The 17,605-nt window shown below is 37.6% G+C and overlaps 1 long non-coding RNA gene across 1 annotated transcript; it reads right to left on the bottom strand.

Annotated features, from left to right (window-relative positions):
- Nucleotides 1-746: 746 nt before the first annotated feature.
- LOC120246032 lies at nucleotides 747-16,871 on the bottom strand. The gene is made up of 4 exons (XR_005531954.1): nucleotides 16,696-16,871; nucleotides 16,468-16,606; nucleotides 7,584-7,754; nucleotides 747-1,198 (listed from the first exon to the last, which is right to left on the bottom strand). It is a non-coding gene; the product is annotated as an uncharacterized LOC120246032 (long non-coding RNA).
- Between the last annotated feature and the right edge of the window lie 734 nt (nucleotides 16,872-17,605).

Here is a 17,605-nt window from a genome sequence, read left to right as displayed (position 1 = left end):
AATAGAATCTAACAATACTTCTGAAAGAGACCCGGACACAGTGCTGGGAAACTGTTCAGGGGGTAGACTGAACTCAAAGATAAATATTATGAAAAGCTCAGAAAACTTTTCTGCATTGTAGCTGTTAAATATTTTAAAACATTTATTGTGACTTTTTTCCCTTTTCGGTGCTATATCTTTTGATGACATGATAAAAACAAAGCTCTGAAATGACACACATCCCAGACATTTAACATTTCCAGTATGTTTATATTGTTTATTCACATGGCATTGAATACTGAAGTTGCAGAATGGGGTTTCATGGGAGAAAACAGTGCTATTCCAAGCAATGCTCTCTGTAAGTATAAAGGACTACAGGTAAGCTCCTTGATGAGTTATACACAAATAGAGACCACAGATAGAGATAGAGTTGCCATACGAAGGGAAATTTGTTGGCATCAAACAGGGAGATCTCAGAGAGTAACTTCCAGAACCATGACTCCCCAGGTGGGGGTGAGTGGGTTTCTTTTATTTAGGGTTAGGATGAATATTCAGAAAGGGGAGTTTTGTCATCTCCTAGAGAGGTTGGCATAAAACCATGCATGCATACCTAGGAAACATTTTTTAAACATGCATGGTATGTTATTGTTACAGAAACTGGTTTGGATCACCAGGCAGAAGAACCAAGTGGCACTTGGAGATCTTGGAAACAGGAGGTTTATTTCACACCAGCTGGTTCAGGGGAGATCACTCTCCAGAGGTTTGAGCCCTGAGTGCAAGCATGGGAGGCAATTTATAGTCTGTTGCTTCTGTATTCCGCATTAGTAGTAATGTGGGTCCCGTGGCAAGTGGGATAGGAAGACAAACCCCAAAACCCGAAGGGGAGCCTTTGGGTGGGGACTGGAATTCCCCTATCAGTCCCATCAGCCACCTTATAATATAGTTTTCCCCTATCATTATGTCGGTCAAGCATGTGTTCCTCCTTGGCAGAGATTTTAACATTATAATGAGGTAGCCATAACTGTAGACACTCTGTGGTCCATCTGCACATGTGTGAGTTGGTGCTAGAACTCAAACTGGTCTTGGTCTCATTCCCCAGGAGCTCTTCCTATTGTTTGCCAAGATAGGGTTAACATTCCTGTAAGGAAGAAGGGGATTTGGCAGGGGTCTTGCTGTGACAGTTTTAAGCTCCTTAACCCTATGGGGCATGGTTTCAAACCTACAAAAACAAATCAGGAATGTGTGTTAGGTCAATCTTTACTTTTGAAACAGCCCTGGGAGTTTTACCATTGATTTATTGTCTCTGATATGATTAGGCGATTATCTCGCCTGGGTGAGACTGTTAGTTTTTACATTCCCTTTGTTCCCCTTAAAATCCTCAGCTACTGAGGGTTTTGCATTTCTTTGTTTTAACTCCTGCTAGGAAGTTCTGCAAGAAGTGCGGTTGGGCAAATCTGGAGTAGATTAGGGAAAATGGCTGGGGCTAAAATGACTTCTCTTGTGTCAGAAAAGCTGTCTCAGCTTTTTTTTTTTTTTTTTTCCTGGAGACCCCTCACTCTTTCTACTTCCAAAATGAAAATACAAGCTAGCAAATGGGACAAATTTCCTTGTCTGCCTTCCCATTACCTAATCTAAATGTGCCTTCACCTACAATTACATTATTTCTCTCCTCTCTAGTTGCTACTAAGTTTGCGTCCTTTCTCTTACCAAGGGTGAATCTCTCCAAATTTTCTGAATGATTACCCCATTCTTACACACACACACACACACACACACACACACACACACACACACAATCTCCTAACCTCTTTATTTTATTTTTTATGTTCCTTTGTTTATTTAGAGGCCGAGAGAGAGAGAGAGAGAGAGAGAGAGAGAGAGAGAGAGAGAGAGGCAGAGAGGCAGAGAGGTAAGGAGGGAGAGAGAACAGAGATTGTGAGCGAGCAGAGAAGGGGCACCGTGAGATCATAACCTGAGCTGACAGAAATCAAGAGTAGGATCTTTAACCAACTGAGCCATCCAGGAACCTCCTAAATCTCTTTTTAAACCATACTTTTATTCTCTTTTTACTAATTCTTGTCATTAGCACTTAAACTCTAACAAGGCAAATAAACAAGAAGCCTTAATACAATAACACTATGCCCTCAGTCCCATCTTTTTATTGCCCTTCACAAAAGCCCATGTGGTCTCCTATTCTCTCACTCCCTATCCTTTATTGTCAATATATTTTCATATCATTTTAAAGTCAAGTTTTGAGTAATCTTCTCCCTTCTCTCATTGTCCCTCTCCAACCTGGCTCATACCTACCACCATTCCACTGGCATGTTTCTTGCTAAATGCACCAGTGACCAACATGTTGCCAAATTCAGTACTTTTCAAACCTCATTTTGTTTTACCTCCAAGCAGTTTTCAGTTTCATGGATTGTATTCCTTTGGATTCCATGAGACTGGTTTCTCTTGACTTTTATTCCCACATTTCTGTCTGTTCCTTGGTTTCCTTTGCTGGCTCCTTGTCTCCTCCTAACTTGTACACGTTGCAGTGCCTCAGACCTCAATGTAGGATTCTCTTTCCTATTCTCAGGCCATCTCACCCACCTGTCTGGTTTCATGGGTCACATGTAAGCCAAGACATTGCATTTGCTCCCTCAGCAACCTTCTGGGTTCCAATTTGTATTTTTAGTTTTTATGTGACATGTCCACTTGGATACAGAGACCCAGCTGTAATTTATAGGTAAATCTCCTTTAATATCTACCCCCAACACAAACCATATAAACTACAGGAGTTTCAGTGCTCAAAACTAGCTAGATGATTAAAAATTTCCACTGTAGAGAGATGGCTAGATGCTCTGTGTAATTCTGAGAGTGTTATATACTTTCAAACAATGCCTTTGATAGGAAATAAAGGGAATATGTTTTTCTCCTTGATGCAACTCTACCATTTTCCTTCTTCTGTTTCATATTATTTCTCAGTGATGCTGATGGAATTCTCATGGTTAATAAAACAACCTATAATGATGCCTCTCTTGTATGTTCATATCCTTTATTTTCTAATTACCAGAAGCTGTCGTCTAAGAGTTCTTCTAATTAATTTTTATACATCACTATTCACACAGATGCGTGAGAGACAGACAGACAGACAGACAGACATAAAATGCAGAAGATAATGAATGAAGGTTGGGAGGGTAAAACTATGAGCAGGAAAGTAACATAATAGTGAAAAGACCAGTAAGATGTCATTGGCAATCCAAAAATGGATATGAGATTTTATTTATTTTATTTTATTTTGTTCTATTCACTGTGCCCCAACTTAGAACCAGTCTTTTCATGTTCATTGCTGTGTGGTGGGCACTGCATCCTGCACTGTCACTACTAACCTTGGGACTTCACATGGCTCCTAGACTGGTTTCTGGTTCTCAGCTTTGCTATGTCAGCCATGTCCTTCATCCTACCTGGATCTTTGAATTATTCACAATTTCTCATGGCAGGTATTCTTGGGGGGTGCCTGGCCCCTTCCTCGATTCTCTAGGTTCCAAATCTTATTCTTGTTAGGGTGAGAAGGAAGTGAAGAAGATACTTTGTGACTTCTGTACAGTGATAAAATGCCAGAAAATATAATAGTTTCCAGTCAAAGAAGGTTACCAGGTAGATACATCAGAAGAGACACATAGTCAATCTACAGAAGTACCAGCTAGGTAAAGACTTAGATGGATATTAATAGTGACTGTGGGCTTGAATCCTTTTCTTCTTTATCGGGATCCATTTATAAAGCATGTCTGTGCTGAAATTCTAACTATGACAGAAGATGTCCGACTCAATTGTTCTCTTTTAGTTATTACATGTGACTAAGAAAATACAAATATAAAAACTCAAAGAGCTGTAAGGAGAAAGATATTAGGGAGTGAATGGCAGAAAATCATTACAGTAGCAGATTCTTTCCCCCATCCCCACATCAATGCCATCATATTTAAACCAAATCTTAATAACTTCTATACATTCAAATTATCCTAAAACCCTAGAGGCTTATACTGGTTTGTTTCAAACTCTTGCTTTTAATACATTCATGCAACTCTGTCTGTGTTAAAAAATCTTTTAAGGAAAGATGCTCTGTTTAGTTTAATTCAACAAATATGGATTGTGTGACTGCTGTATATTAGGCATTGTAATAAGTATCGGGGTGCCTTAGTGATCAAAACCAATACCTTCCCTACCCTGAGGAAGCTTATGGTCCAATCTGCAAGACAGCATTTAACATGTAATTTCTAGAGAGATTTATGTTAGCAAGGAAGAAAATCCAACTCAAGTGAGATGAAGTGTAAAATAAAAATGGCTCTGGGATTTATTAAATTAATAATTATTATATTTGACCTCTCCTGAAGAGTCATAATTCATATTATCATGTTTGAAGCTCCAAGGAAAGAGACTATCATAGCCCATCCAGGCTGCTATGGCAAAACTATCCTATATGGGATGGCTTAAACTGCAAACATTTATTTCTCACAGTTCTGGAAAATGGGAAGGCTAAGATCAAGGTGCTGGCCAAGTTAGTGTTTGGTGAGGACTCATTTCTGGCTCATATGGCTATCTTCTTGCTGAGGTCTTACATGTTAAAAGCATCAAGGGAGCCTCTGAGGTCTTTTCTGTAAGGGCACTGACCCCATTCATGAGTGCTCCAACTCATGATCTAATAACCTCCCAAAGACACCACCTCCTGATACACATGGAAGGTTAGGATTTCAATACATAAATTTGGCGGGAAGCAAACATTTAGTCCATCACACAAACCTATTTGATTTGTTAAGGGCTTTTGTGGACAAAGGGCTATTGAGAGTCTGTATCTTAATTTTTATTTCGCTTTATTGTCTTGTTTTTACAATATATTCATAGAGGGTCCATTTCTAAGGTGCAGTTCAAGTTATATCTTCAAGAAAGTTACTAGGAATGAAATGTGTATCAAACTTATATGCCATGCTTTTGATTACTCCAAATGTTACAAACTCTCAAGCCCCAGTGTTGACACGCTAATCCAGAGATTTCTTATTTCTTTCTCATGGATTTAGTTGTATTTGGTGCTGTTTGTTCAAGACAGGTTTAAGAGAATGAACTGTGTTCTTTAGGTTCAAGTGAGCGTTAGCCTCACGTATTTACTTCTCTATGTTGGTATGTAATGGTCTTTGTTGTAGAATAAGATACTCCAAAAGGGGAAAACATTAACAATAAACTATATAGATTAACAGTGGTATATATGTCGAAAGCTTAGCATGCAAGATAAAAAATTAGAAAGCAGCTCTGTTAGAGTGTATTCAAAAGGTTGAGAGAAGGAAGTGGGGGAAAAATAGATGTGGAGTAGAAAAATAAGCATGTGTTCAATGGCAGGCCGTCCTGAATAGGAAGTATGTGTATTTTATACTTCACAAAAGGGAAGGTGGAGACCAGGATAGATGGCTAAAGATTATTTCAATAATCGTCTATTGAGCAATTACAATGAGCGTTACTAGGATGCCTCAGAGCAAGAACAGAGACAGAGGCAGAAAACAGACCTTTCTCTCCGTATGTTCCTGCAGAAAAGAAACCTGCAGTGTTACCTCATTCATTCTGACAGCCTATGTTCCTAGCATATTGCCTTGTCAGAGAAGATACCAAATAGATATTTGCTCATTTGGGTAGACGTTAGCAGTATTAATACAAAATCAACTCTGTTTTAGTTATGAGGAGTCACATGTTTCTAGTTAAATACATTGACCTAGCTACAAGAGGAAGTCAAAGAATGAACATGAAATTAGCATTTATTAACTATTTAAAGAATCATGTTCTGCCATGCTAAAAAAAGTTATATGCTGACTTATACTTCTTTTTCATTCTCTCAAACCTAGGCAAGTCTATTATTTTCTTTATTTTCTTAACATCAAGAAACCAAGGTTCTAAGAAATTAATTTATCCAAAGTAATACAAATAGTATGTGTATAAACCATGCTTTCAATCTAGCAAGTGGATAATTGTAATTGAACATGGGTCAGTATAACATAAAATCTCAATCCTTAAATTTTACAATCTGGTTTCAGAAATAAGAAAAAAAAATCCACTTAGACATCTACAGTGAGCAAGCACAAAGAAGATAGAGAATAAATACTAAATTATTCATGAGAGATTGTTGCTTTCTAGACTTTCAGAGAAGATGCTGTGTGTGTGCATGTTAATTAGACATTATCCTTGTTGCTCACTTCATTAGCCATAATCATATACCAGTCACAAGGAATTAGCTAACTCAAAGCAGGTTAAAACTTACATCTGCAATTAACCATAGGTCCAGTAGAGGGAGCCTCCATCTCACAATTAAGGCTCTTACCACAGAAGGTGAAACCTCTTTCCTAAGGGAACCCAGTGAGGTCCAGGAAAGCAAATTATCTTTAAGTGTATTTGGGGGAAGAATTGCCCCTATTTTAAATCAGTTCACTGACTAAATGCAAAGAGGAATGCTTAACATTATTTGCTCATTACCTAAATTAAAGTTACTGAAATCCAATGGAGTGTTAGATGTTGCCTCTGATTCATTGTATTTTTCAAAGGCCAGAAATGGCCAGTGTGGTCCTGGACATTATTGAGGCTTTTTATTCCCCCAGGCTGTGCTGTGGCATCTCCTGGCCTCATTAATATAGTGACTAATGATACCAACTAACTTTCAACGGGCCTCCTACTCCCATAGCCTCATTTCATCAGGTTCCTGAAGGAAGAGAGTTAGATCAAGAGAAAGGATACAGTATATAATAAATATGCATGTTTATGTGTTTACATTCATATTGTATGGAAATTTGGGAATAAAGAAATATCCTAAGATCAGGTAGACCTTAGTTTATCTTTTTTGGTTGTATATTACCTAACAAATTCTCTGCTAAGTGAAAAGAGGGAATAGAATGGAAGGGGAGCAGCATATCTTCCTTTTAGCCTGCAGTTTAAAAGCCTGCTATTACTATTATCATTATTTAGCTGTTTTCATAGAATTGATTTCCTTGTGATATGCTCCAATTTTTTCCTCTTTTTTCTTTGCTTTTCTATTTCTTTATCCCATTTTCTCTTTTCCATTTCCTTTTCTTTTCCAAGACATCTATTATTTCTTATTTTCTTTTTCCAAATGTTTCATGTTCTTTAAGGTGTTCTGTCATTTCACATGCAAATTAACTTAGCTTTTTTACATCAGCTGTCAGTCTTCTGAAAGTATCCCTACTGTCCTGCATCAGTTCCATATGATTTGTAATAGTGTGGGGTGCCTGCGTGGCTGAATGTCCAACTCTTTTTTTTTTTTTAATTTTATACATAGTTTATTCTCCAGTTGGTTTCTTACAACACTGAATGTCCAACTCTTGATTTTGGCTCAGGTCACGATCCCAGGGTCATGAGATCAATCTCCTCATCGGGCTCTGCTCTGATTGTGGAGCCTGCTTAGGCTTCTCTCTCTTAGTCTTTCTCTCTCCCTCTGGTCCTCTCTAGCATGTTGTGCATGAGTGTGCTCTCTCCCTCCCTCCCCCCGCCCTCTCTTTCTCTCTCTTATAAAAAGCAAAGCAAAGCAAAACAAAACAAAACAAAAAGAAATAGTATGAGGAAGGACATACCCAAATCCCACTTTTCATTCCAAAGAAGGTCCTCTCTGAGAGTGCATACTGCCTTCTGAGCTCAGGTAGGAGACAGAATGCTGGCTGTGTCATTTGTCTTCCTTCTGATTGGGTAAAGTGGTGCTGGGATTTTACGTACATGAAATGTATCTTCTAGGACAGGGAAGGAGGCTAAAACAATTAAGGGAAAAAATGAAAAAAAGGTATCTGGCATTTAGTGAAAAAAATTCTGGTAGAAGGGTTAAAGCTAGTATAACTCTCTTTGATTAGCTATGCTATTTGGTTAGTTCTCTTATGTTCTCTAAGCCTCAGTTTCCTTATCTATATAACGGGAATAAAATCTTCATCCACCCTCCAACACAGTTTTGCCAGGGGAATAAAATGAGCAATGCATATAAAAATGTTCATTAAAGAACAAGTCAAGTGCATGATTTTGAAAGACTATGAGATCATTTGGTGAGGGCATAGGCCTTGGAATTAGGTTTTGGCCCCTGCCGTAGCATTTTCTGGACATGTAACCTCTGGCAGAATTCAGAGGCAGATGCAAAGCTTCCGGACTCAAGTTCAGCTTCTGACCTGCTATGTGATCTTGGGTAAGCCACATAAACTTCTGAGTTTCTATTTTTGTATCTGGAAAATGAACATAAATAGTGCCTTTTCTAAAGTTGACAAGATTGAATATGATGATCGGTAAGGAAAAGTGCTGCAGTCAGAAAGCCAGGCTGCTGGCCACCTTTTATTCTCCAGCACAGCAAAGCCTTTTTAGCCCTCCTATAGGGATCTCAGTTACGTGGCAGGTGTACGGTCTGCTCCTTATTGTACTGAGAGCTCTTCAAAACCTCCTCTCTGTGCTAGCCACTGTTCTAGTTGCACGTTCCTTCATTGATCTTCTGTTGTACACAGTGTACCACTGCCCAGGCTTGGAACACAATCACCTGTCACAAATGGCTCTCCTGGTTCTAAATCACAGTGTATCCCAGAAGAAGATGCAAACACTATTATACTCCTCACCCACCATGAAATCATTCTGGCCCTACTGCCGGTCAGGCACCCTTACTTTATCTCTAATAGATGTTCTAGAACAGTGCCTACAAAGACTATTGCAGAACTTTCTTGTCAGTGTTCCAATAAGTGCCACTTTGAACTGATTTAACTTCCTGCTTTACTGAAATGATGAGAGTGATCTGGTGTGACTACCTCTTCTTTCTAAAACTCCTCTGCCTTTGTTCCATACATATATACATATAGATTATATATAATGTATATTATATGTATATATGTTATATTACATATATAATATACACTTACTTTCTGTTCACAACTTAGTATCTCACCATTACTTTTCTGTATCTTTAATTATGTCTCTTTTATTTTTCCATTGCTGAAATGTGGACATTCCTAAAGACTTATTCCTAAGTGCTTCTTTTCCCCTAGCTTTACTCAAATGTTTTAGTAAGTATATCTATTTTTATACAGTCGACAATTGCTTGTGTTGAGATGACTTAAAGTCAGTATCTCCAGCTTTGTTCTCTCTTATGAGCTTCAGTTTTTTATGTCCAGCTTCCCTCTGGACATCTCAAGATTACCCTATATTGGTTACAATATGGTTTAGGAAAACAAATGCATTATTCTGTTCTTAGTACATAATTTTTTCATCGCTGTTGTAACAAATTTAGCAGCTTAAAATTACACAAATTTATTACCTCATAGTTCTATAGGTAAGAAATTCAGCACAGCATGGCTGAGAGTGTTCAGAGTAATATGCTGTAATCAAGGTATGTCGTGGACTGTGGTTCTCATCTGGGGCTTAGGAATGTCTTTGAAGTTTCCTGTCTATGGAAAATTTATTTCCTTCTATGCTTTCCGTGTGGCCTTCTTCATCTTTGAACTAGCAATGGGTAGGTAGAGTCCTTCCCATGCTTCTAATCTCTGACTTCCTCTTCTGCTTTTAATGGCTCCTGTGACTACATTGGGCCCAACTGGATAATCCAGGATAATCATCCTATTTTAAGGTCTTTTTGTTGGTAATATTAATTACATTTTCAAAGTTCTTTTTGCCGTGTAAGAAACCCAGTCACAATCCCAGGGATTAGAGTATGGGTCCTTACTGGGGCCATAATTTTTCCCATGGAAAACATCACTGAAGACACATTCTTCACCTTTTACATAGAAGATTGGAGTTGAAACAAATACGAGGGATTACCTGCCTGAACCTCTATTTTCTAGGTAAGGAAAGTTGACAAACAGACCTGCCAAGGGTGCTCCGTGTTTGCTGACGACACCCGTGTTGTCCTCACTACTTCCCAAGTGCAGCCCTTCCATCTCTTCCCGCTAACTTAATCTCTTAGAAGCCTTGCCATTTTTCTTATCCTGTTGAAATGGTATTCAGTCCTAAATTTTCATCTATTATAATAACTATCTATCTCAGCCTTGAATTCCTATTGAGTGAAACTTCTACTAAAAATACTGGCAAGGGGCACCTGGCTGGCTTAGTCAGTAGAGCATATGGAGTTGCAAGTTCGAGCCCCATGTTGGGTATAAAGGTTATGAGATTATTTAAAAATGAAATCTAAAATATTAATAATAATAAAATAACCTAAGAAAAGATTTTTTTTTAAGATTCACAGAGACCCAAATGAAGCAACTAAAGGGAAATAGCAAGTCAACATATAAATAGTAGTATGCATGTGTGTGTCCATGCTTGTACACGCACAGGAGATGCAGAGTGCTGGCAGTGTTTAGCTGACACAAAAGGAGTCAGGAAAGTCTTCCTGCAGATGGATTTTGAAGGCAGATAAAAACATATTGTCAGAAAGTGAAGAAGGTGTTGTTATGAAGGAAGAAGGCACAGATGTGGGAGTTAACAAGTTAAGAGCAGCAAGCAGATTGGATTTCATTTCCTGGAATGGAAAGACTCTTTTGAGGAAGAAGACAGGGGTGATTCTGGGTAGATAAGAAGGAGTCATTTGCTAGAAGGCTTCAGATCTTGGTCCACAGGAATGCATGAAGATTGGTTTTTGGAAAAGGAAATTGAACAATGTATTCCAGCTGGCCGTCTGTCATGTATGGTTAGGATGGAGAGATCCCAGGGAGAACAAGCCAGGAAATGGTTGCAGGAATCCAGACATGAATTAAGAAATGTGGGAGTGCTGTGGTAATAAAAAGAATGGGCAAATTGGAGGAACACGGGGGGGAAACCTAGGAGGATTTGTGTGTACTGATTCCATGTGATGCACATAGGAAAGAAGAAATTTCAAGCGGGATTTTGAACCTTGCAGGGTTCTGGAGGATGTGTATACCATCATCGGAGATGGGGGATTTGAAAGATTCCTTTAGTATATTAAGACTTAAGTATATGTAAGACTTCATTCCAAAGCTATCATATGTAAACTTGAAAGACATTGCACAAGGTATCACTTTCACAATTTGTTTTCCACAATAAGAGGAACCATTTACTAAATAAATAAATAATAAATAAATAAATAAATATTAAAGAATAAAATTATTATTTGGGCTTTGTATAGGTAGGAAGGTTTCTAACAGATATGAAGCTGATATTTGGGAAACTTTTACAGAAAAATGAAAAATACTTTTTAAAAGTCAGAGACTAAGGTTTCACATTCTGGATGTATTATTCAGTTCTAAGTTGTAGAAGTTTCTCTTAAATTCTTTTCTCATTGCTGCTCTACAACGTTCACATTCCCACTCCAAGCAATGCCTATGCCTTCCTTCATCATCTATCACCATTGCATTTCTGCAGGATTGGCTAGTGTATCTCGCCAGAGTGCTCCAGAGAAATAGAACCAATATTTATGCACTCACGTATTTATGTTTATCTATTTATTTATATTTATTATGATGAATTCACTCATAAAAATCTTCTGTCGGCAAGCTGGAGACCCAGGAAAACCAGTCCTAAAGCCTAAGAAATATGGAAATCAGTCAATGGTTTAAATCCCCATCTGAGGGCAGAAGATAGGATGAGATATTCCTGCTCGAGCAGTAAGGCTAAAAATGAAAATAATAAAAAATGAAGGATAGATTCCTCTTTCTTCTGTCTTTTGTTCTATTCAAGCCCTTAATAGATTGGATGGTACCAACACAAATCGGGTAGAATCATCTACTCTACAGAATCACTGATTCAAATGCTAACCTCAACTGGAATTATCTTCACAGACACAATCAGATATAACATCTAATCCAGGCACCTCATGGCCAGTCAAGTTGATATAAAATTAACCATCACATCCAATGACTTGGGATAAACCAACTTCCTCTATTATTTTTAATGCTCTGACAACTGCAAAAGTGTGAATGACTAGAGACAAAACAAAATGTTTATAAGGTAGGAAACAAGCTGGAAAATGCTATTTATATTTATATTTATTTATATTTATACTCACTTCTTTATTATAATATACTAATCTCCTCACCTCTGGATTCCATCTCCTCCATTCTTTTAAATGAATTTTCCTAAGATTTTACTTCCATAATACCACTTTGTTAAAAAAATTTAAACAAGCTTTTTTTTTTTTTTTTTTTTTTTTTTCTTTATTTTATGTGCAGTCCTAAAACTGCCTCCAGTGTTTGTATAATTTTGGTGGCTTAGATCTTGGTCAGACAGCACATGGAGGGGGTTTTTTGTATGAGAGAACATAACAAAAAGCTGGGGAGGAAGGGAAGGAGGGTGGGAGAGAGAGAGAGAGAGAGAGAGAGAGAGAGAGAGAGAATCCTAAGCAGATTCCATGCCCAGTGTGGAGCCCAATGCAGGACTCATTCTCACCACCCTGGGATCATGACCTAAGCTGAATCAAGAGTCAGATGTTTAACCAACTGAACCACCCAGGCACAAAAAAAGCAAAATTTTAATTGCTCTTCATTTCCTAAAGTGTCTAACTCCAATTCCTAATGTAGCCTACTTTCTGAGATATTATTTTTGTTCTTTCTCACAGAATGTCCTTGTCTTTCTATTTCTTTTTTAAAGCAAGTAGCCAGGCTCGTACTCTCTTGTCTGGAAGGAAGTCTGTGACAGTGAGATCAGAAGTAGCCCTCAAGGTATGAGTTTCCCTGGCGTTTTCTTTTCTGAAAGTCAGAGAAGTTTAGGATAAACATCTGGAGGAACAAAAGAAAAGCCTAAAAACTATCAAGTGTGGAGAGCATTTGGGGATTTTAATTGATGTTGAAATCAGTGTGATGTTGGATTTGTCCTGGAATGCATTCATTCTTGTGTAGTTAAAAATCACTTCTGCCCAAATGACTACAAGTCAGTATCTTCATCTTTCCTTTATAAGCTCCAGTTCTTCATATTCAGCTGCCCACTGGACATTTGGGGTGTGTGGGGGGAGAGGGGAGTAGATATCTTTGCACAAGTTTAGAAAGTTTCCCTCTCTGACTTGCCAAAATTTTTTCTTATAGTGTTTAATTTTATCATAATGCATTTTTATGTGTTTATTGAGATGATTATATATTTGTTGTCTCTTTATCTATGAATGGAGTAAATTAATTTATACATTTTCTAAGAATGTATCACCCTTTGTCACCTAAGATAAAATCAATTAGACTATAGTGTATTTACCTTTATCACATACTTCTGAATTCTTTTTATTAGTATTTGTTTCAGAAGTTTTATTTATTTATATTTTTTTAAAAAATTTTAATGTTTATTTTATTTTTGAGAGAGAGAGAGAGAGAGAGCAAGAGCATGAGTTAGGGAGGGACAGAGAGAGAAAGGGAGACAGAATCTGAAGCAGGCTCCAGGCTCTGAGCTGTCAGCACAGAGCCCAACATGTGGCTCTAACTTGTGAACCACGAGAACCTGAGCCAAAGTCAGATGTTCAAACGACCGAGCCACCCAGGTGCCCCTGGTATAGAAGTTATAAATCTAAGTTTACTGAGATTAGTTTATATTTTTCCTTTCTAATATGACTGGTATTAGAAACTTCTGTGAAACTGTCTAATCTAAATCTTTTCTTTGGAGGAAGATTTTTAACTGCTCACTCTGTATTTTAATTATTGGTTATAGGACTCTTCAGACTCTCTAGTTCTTCTTGTTCAGTTTTTATGTGTTGTATTTATGCAGAATGTGTCCACCTTTGTTAAGTTTTCAAATTTATTGTTATAAAGATGTTCACATACTTTTGTTATTATAATTTTAATCCCTGTGTGTATATTTTCTCTACTTTTCTTGGTTAGTTCTGGCAAAGTTTTAGCTATTTTTTAGTCTTTCACAAGAATACATTTTACCTGTGTTGAATGTCTTTATTTTAGCATTATTTGCTATTTTTATTAATTTATTCTACTATATTTTACATCTTTTTTTTTTTCTATTTTTGGGGGGAGGGTTATTCTGGCAGTTTTTCTATGCTTTAAACTGGGCATTTCACTCACATTATAAAAAATCATCCTGTAATTTATCTGGAATATAATTGTAAGGTAATAGTGGGTCTTTCAAAGTACCTTTTTTGCCATATTGCCCCAAATGGGAATCCTAGAAGTAAAATTTCTTGAGCAATTGAATCAAGGGGATACCTGAACTGGAGCTACTCTGGCCACACCTGAGATATTATATTCAGTTCCCTTTACATAATTAAAGAAAGAGTAACAAATGTAGGATGCACAATGATAAAAGTTTGTAGGCTGGTGGGATGTTTGACATTCATGACATATGTGGAAATACTGAAGTAATTCTTGATAATTCAACCTAGATTAGAATGGAGGAGGGGATGAGGAAGTCTTCAAAATCTTAAAGTATGACAGCATGAAAGAGAGACTGACTGCAGTTTTTAAAATTATAAATGACAAAAACTTACCAGATCAAATTCAGAAACTAAATTTTGATTCACGAAACAAAGAACTCTCAACAAGCTACCTGGTGGTAAATCATGGTAAAATATCATGCATGATTTAGAGCGTTGAATTTGATTATGTCTATAGCTCCTTTCCAAACTTGGAATTTTATGATTTTAAGCTCAGTGAACATTGAAAAGAGATCCTGTATCACTCATTGCTTTTGTTTCTATTGCAGTTTCTAAAACTCCATAATGAGCTCTTACGGATACTGAAAATGAAGGTAAAATAAATGAATTATTGAATTAGTCAATCATAACAGCAGCAAATATATTAGTGGTCTCCCACCTTCCCACCTCGTCTATAGTTCTTGCAGCCATATACTTAAAAAGGTGTGTGTGTGTGTGTGTGTGTGTGCGCGCGCGCGTGTGTGACAAATGGGAGGAGAAGATCATCTGTTAAAATTCAAGCACTGGAAGTGATTTCTTATTCAGGGTGAGTAAAACCCTCCATTGCTTCACTTCAGTGACACCCTGTTTGATGAATCAGGTTTCATCACCTGTTAGCAGCGGGACTGAAGGGCTGAGCTACTTTCGATGGATGACCCTTCAGAGTCTGTCGTTAAAACAGTACCATTGGTTCGCCCCTCCTAACTACTCCCTTTGTGCAGTATTCTGATAATTTCCTCTTTGCTGGCTCCTGAGTCATTGTAGGACATCTGCTTTCTTTAGTAAACTTCTCTCTGCCTTTTTACCTTCACTGTAAAGTAATGGGACCAATAATTCTGCCTGTTTTCGGTTTGGGGAGAATTTTCTTACATGTCCTCTAATTTCAGTCATCACCCTCTCTTGCCTCTAGGCTCCTGCTTCCAGTTCACCCATCTCACCTTCAATCCAATTCCTACTCAGCATCCTGGTGTTATTTCAACAACAAAAATGTTAGTGACGCAACTTCTTTGTTTATACTTGTGCAGTGGTTGTGCCTGACCTAATAAAGTCCTTTATCTGTAGCATTGCCTAAGGGAGGCTGCAAAATCTATAACCCTCCTACCACTCTTGTGCCTTTGCTCACCAAACCCTAGCTGCACAGGCTAGCAAACCTTTCCACCTTTGATACCAATCATTCTCTCTGTCTCTTATCTAGGTTTTTACATAAGTTGTTGTCTTTGCCTGGATCTCTCACTGATTGAATTTGAAATAATGGAGACACGACACATATGGCAAGGATAAATTTTAGTCAACAAAGCATACAAAAGATGACTCCTTTTATTTTCATCAAATGAACTTAATCTCAACTCTAAGTCACAGTCTTGCCACCTCCATCAGAATTCTAACGGCGCTGCAGTCGTTCTGCTAGCTGGCTTCTCTAATTCCATTGTACTTTGTGATGCATTCTCTATATTTCTCCAAGAATATTTTCTCTGGGCTTAAATTTAGTTAAAACATATCCACATTTAGACCCTTTGAGAGCTATCTATAGTCAGTAGAATAAAATATATTGTGGACTGCCTATTGTGCTCTTAACATCAGTCTTTCTCTTGTTCCTGGAACACTGACTACTTCACTATTCTACATTTCCCAGCATCCCTTTAAGATACATCTAGCCCTTTGACTAAGCTCCAAGCAATGGGATAATGAATGGAAGTGATATATAAGTCAAGGTCATCTCCAAGTACAGAGATTTTACTCTGTAATCTGGCCTGTTTAGCTGTCTATTCTCATACTTTGAACTTTCCAAAACTTTACTGTGGTTCCCAGTTGTGTTGTGTTATTGCATACTTATAAACTTCTACTTCTTCTGCTCACCTAATATGAAATGCTCTTTGTGCCTTACATCATTTTCAACATTTAGAATGTCATCTCTTCCAAGAAGTCTTTGTCTTCCTCTTCTATACCTTTTCTGGTCTGGGTTAGATGCCGCCCTTGTGAACATCAACCCTACCTTATATACTAAAATTTCTTATTTGTAGATGCAAGTTTTTAATTAGGCTAATGGTTCCTTAAGAAAGCTCCAGTGTTATATGCATGTCTATAGCCTAATGCCTAGCAAGGGTAGTGACACTCAGCTGACGTTTAACTTAACTGCTTCTTTTACTGACCTTGATATTACAAGTATTCTAGTGGCAGAATCAATCATGATTGGTTGACTGTATGTGGTAAGGAGCTGGGAAAAATAACACTCTTCAAGAAGGATCAGAAGTCTGCTTAACTTGGAGATCTAGAAGAAATCACTTTCCACTGTAAAAAAGAAGAATCTTTGATTATGTATCTCCATTTCTTTCTGCCCTGGACTTCCCCCATTGCATTCTGTCATTGACGTTCCTTACCTCTGTTTTGCTCTTTGCCCACATTAACTTCATTCAGGCTATTTCGTAGCATGCTGCTCTCACACTTCAAAATTTGGTGAAACCATTTCTCAAAGTGCCAGAGTCCCATTGGGCCAGAGAAAGCAATATGATTCTAATTTTTTATTTGCCTCAAGTACAGAGGAGTAGCTGGGTTGGTGATGTGAGGCATGACTGAGGACAGGGAGAAGAAATGCTTGGGGGAAAGTTTCTTTTTTATGCCACAATGCCATAATGTCATATGTCATAATTGTCACATGACAGTTGTCATTTGCTTTTATGTCAGATATTTATGAATCAAAATGAATCAAAATTTCTAACAGTTGCAGTTAGAAATCCATCAGTGATCCGTCAGTCTGCCTGCCCACTGAGTTAAGATTAGAATCTAAAAATTGTCCTCCGTGTTCTCTTGCAGAAATCAGGGGAATTTTAATCCTTAGCTTTTCATCTCCTCAACTATGACCAGTGATTTCAGTGATTGTTATGATATTTCTAGTACTTTTGGAATCTGACACCCTACTGCTTCGTCTTCACACCATAGAGACTGCATAAATATAGCTTTACTATATGCATATTTTAAGAAATAAAAATCCATGGGGGCATTTAAGCTTTTAGAAAGGAAGGCTGAGGCATGAGAAAGTATTCCAATTAAGACATGTAATAGGTTGTTTTAATGATATGTTGACAGGATGGTCACAAGAAAGTTATTCAATTGTGCAAAATCAGTTGACCCTTGAACAACAAGCGTTCAAACTGCAGGAGTTGACTTACATGTGGATTTTTTTTCTATAGATACAACACAGTAGTATAAATGTATCCTCTCTTCCTTAGTGTTTCTTTTCTTTTTTTAAATGTTTATTTATTTTTGAGACAGAACTTGAAGCAGAGAGGG

The sequence above is a fragment of the Hyaena hyaena genome, unplaced genomic scaffold (genome assembly GCF_003009895.1).
Source record: "Hyaena hyaena isolate Hyena2069 unplaced genomic scaffold, ASM300989v1 scaffold_447, whole genome shotgun sequence".
In the NCBI taxonomy this organism is placed as follows: domain Eukaryota; kingdom Metazoa; phylum Chordata; class Mammalia; order Carnivora; family Hyaenidae; genus Hyaena; species Hyaena hyaena.
The sequence above is the reverse complement of the archived record's forward strand: the minus strand, read 5'-3'. Positions and strand labels throughout refer to the sequence as shown.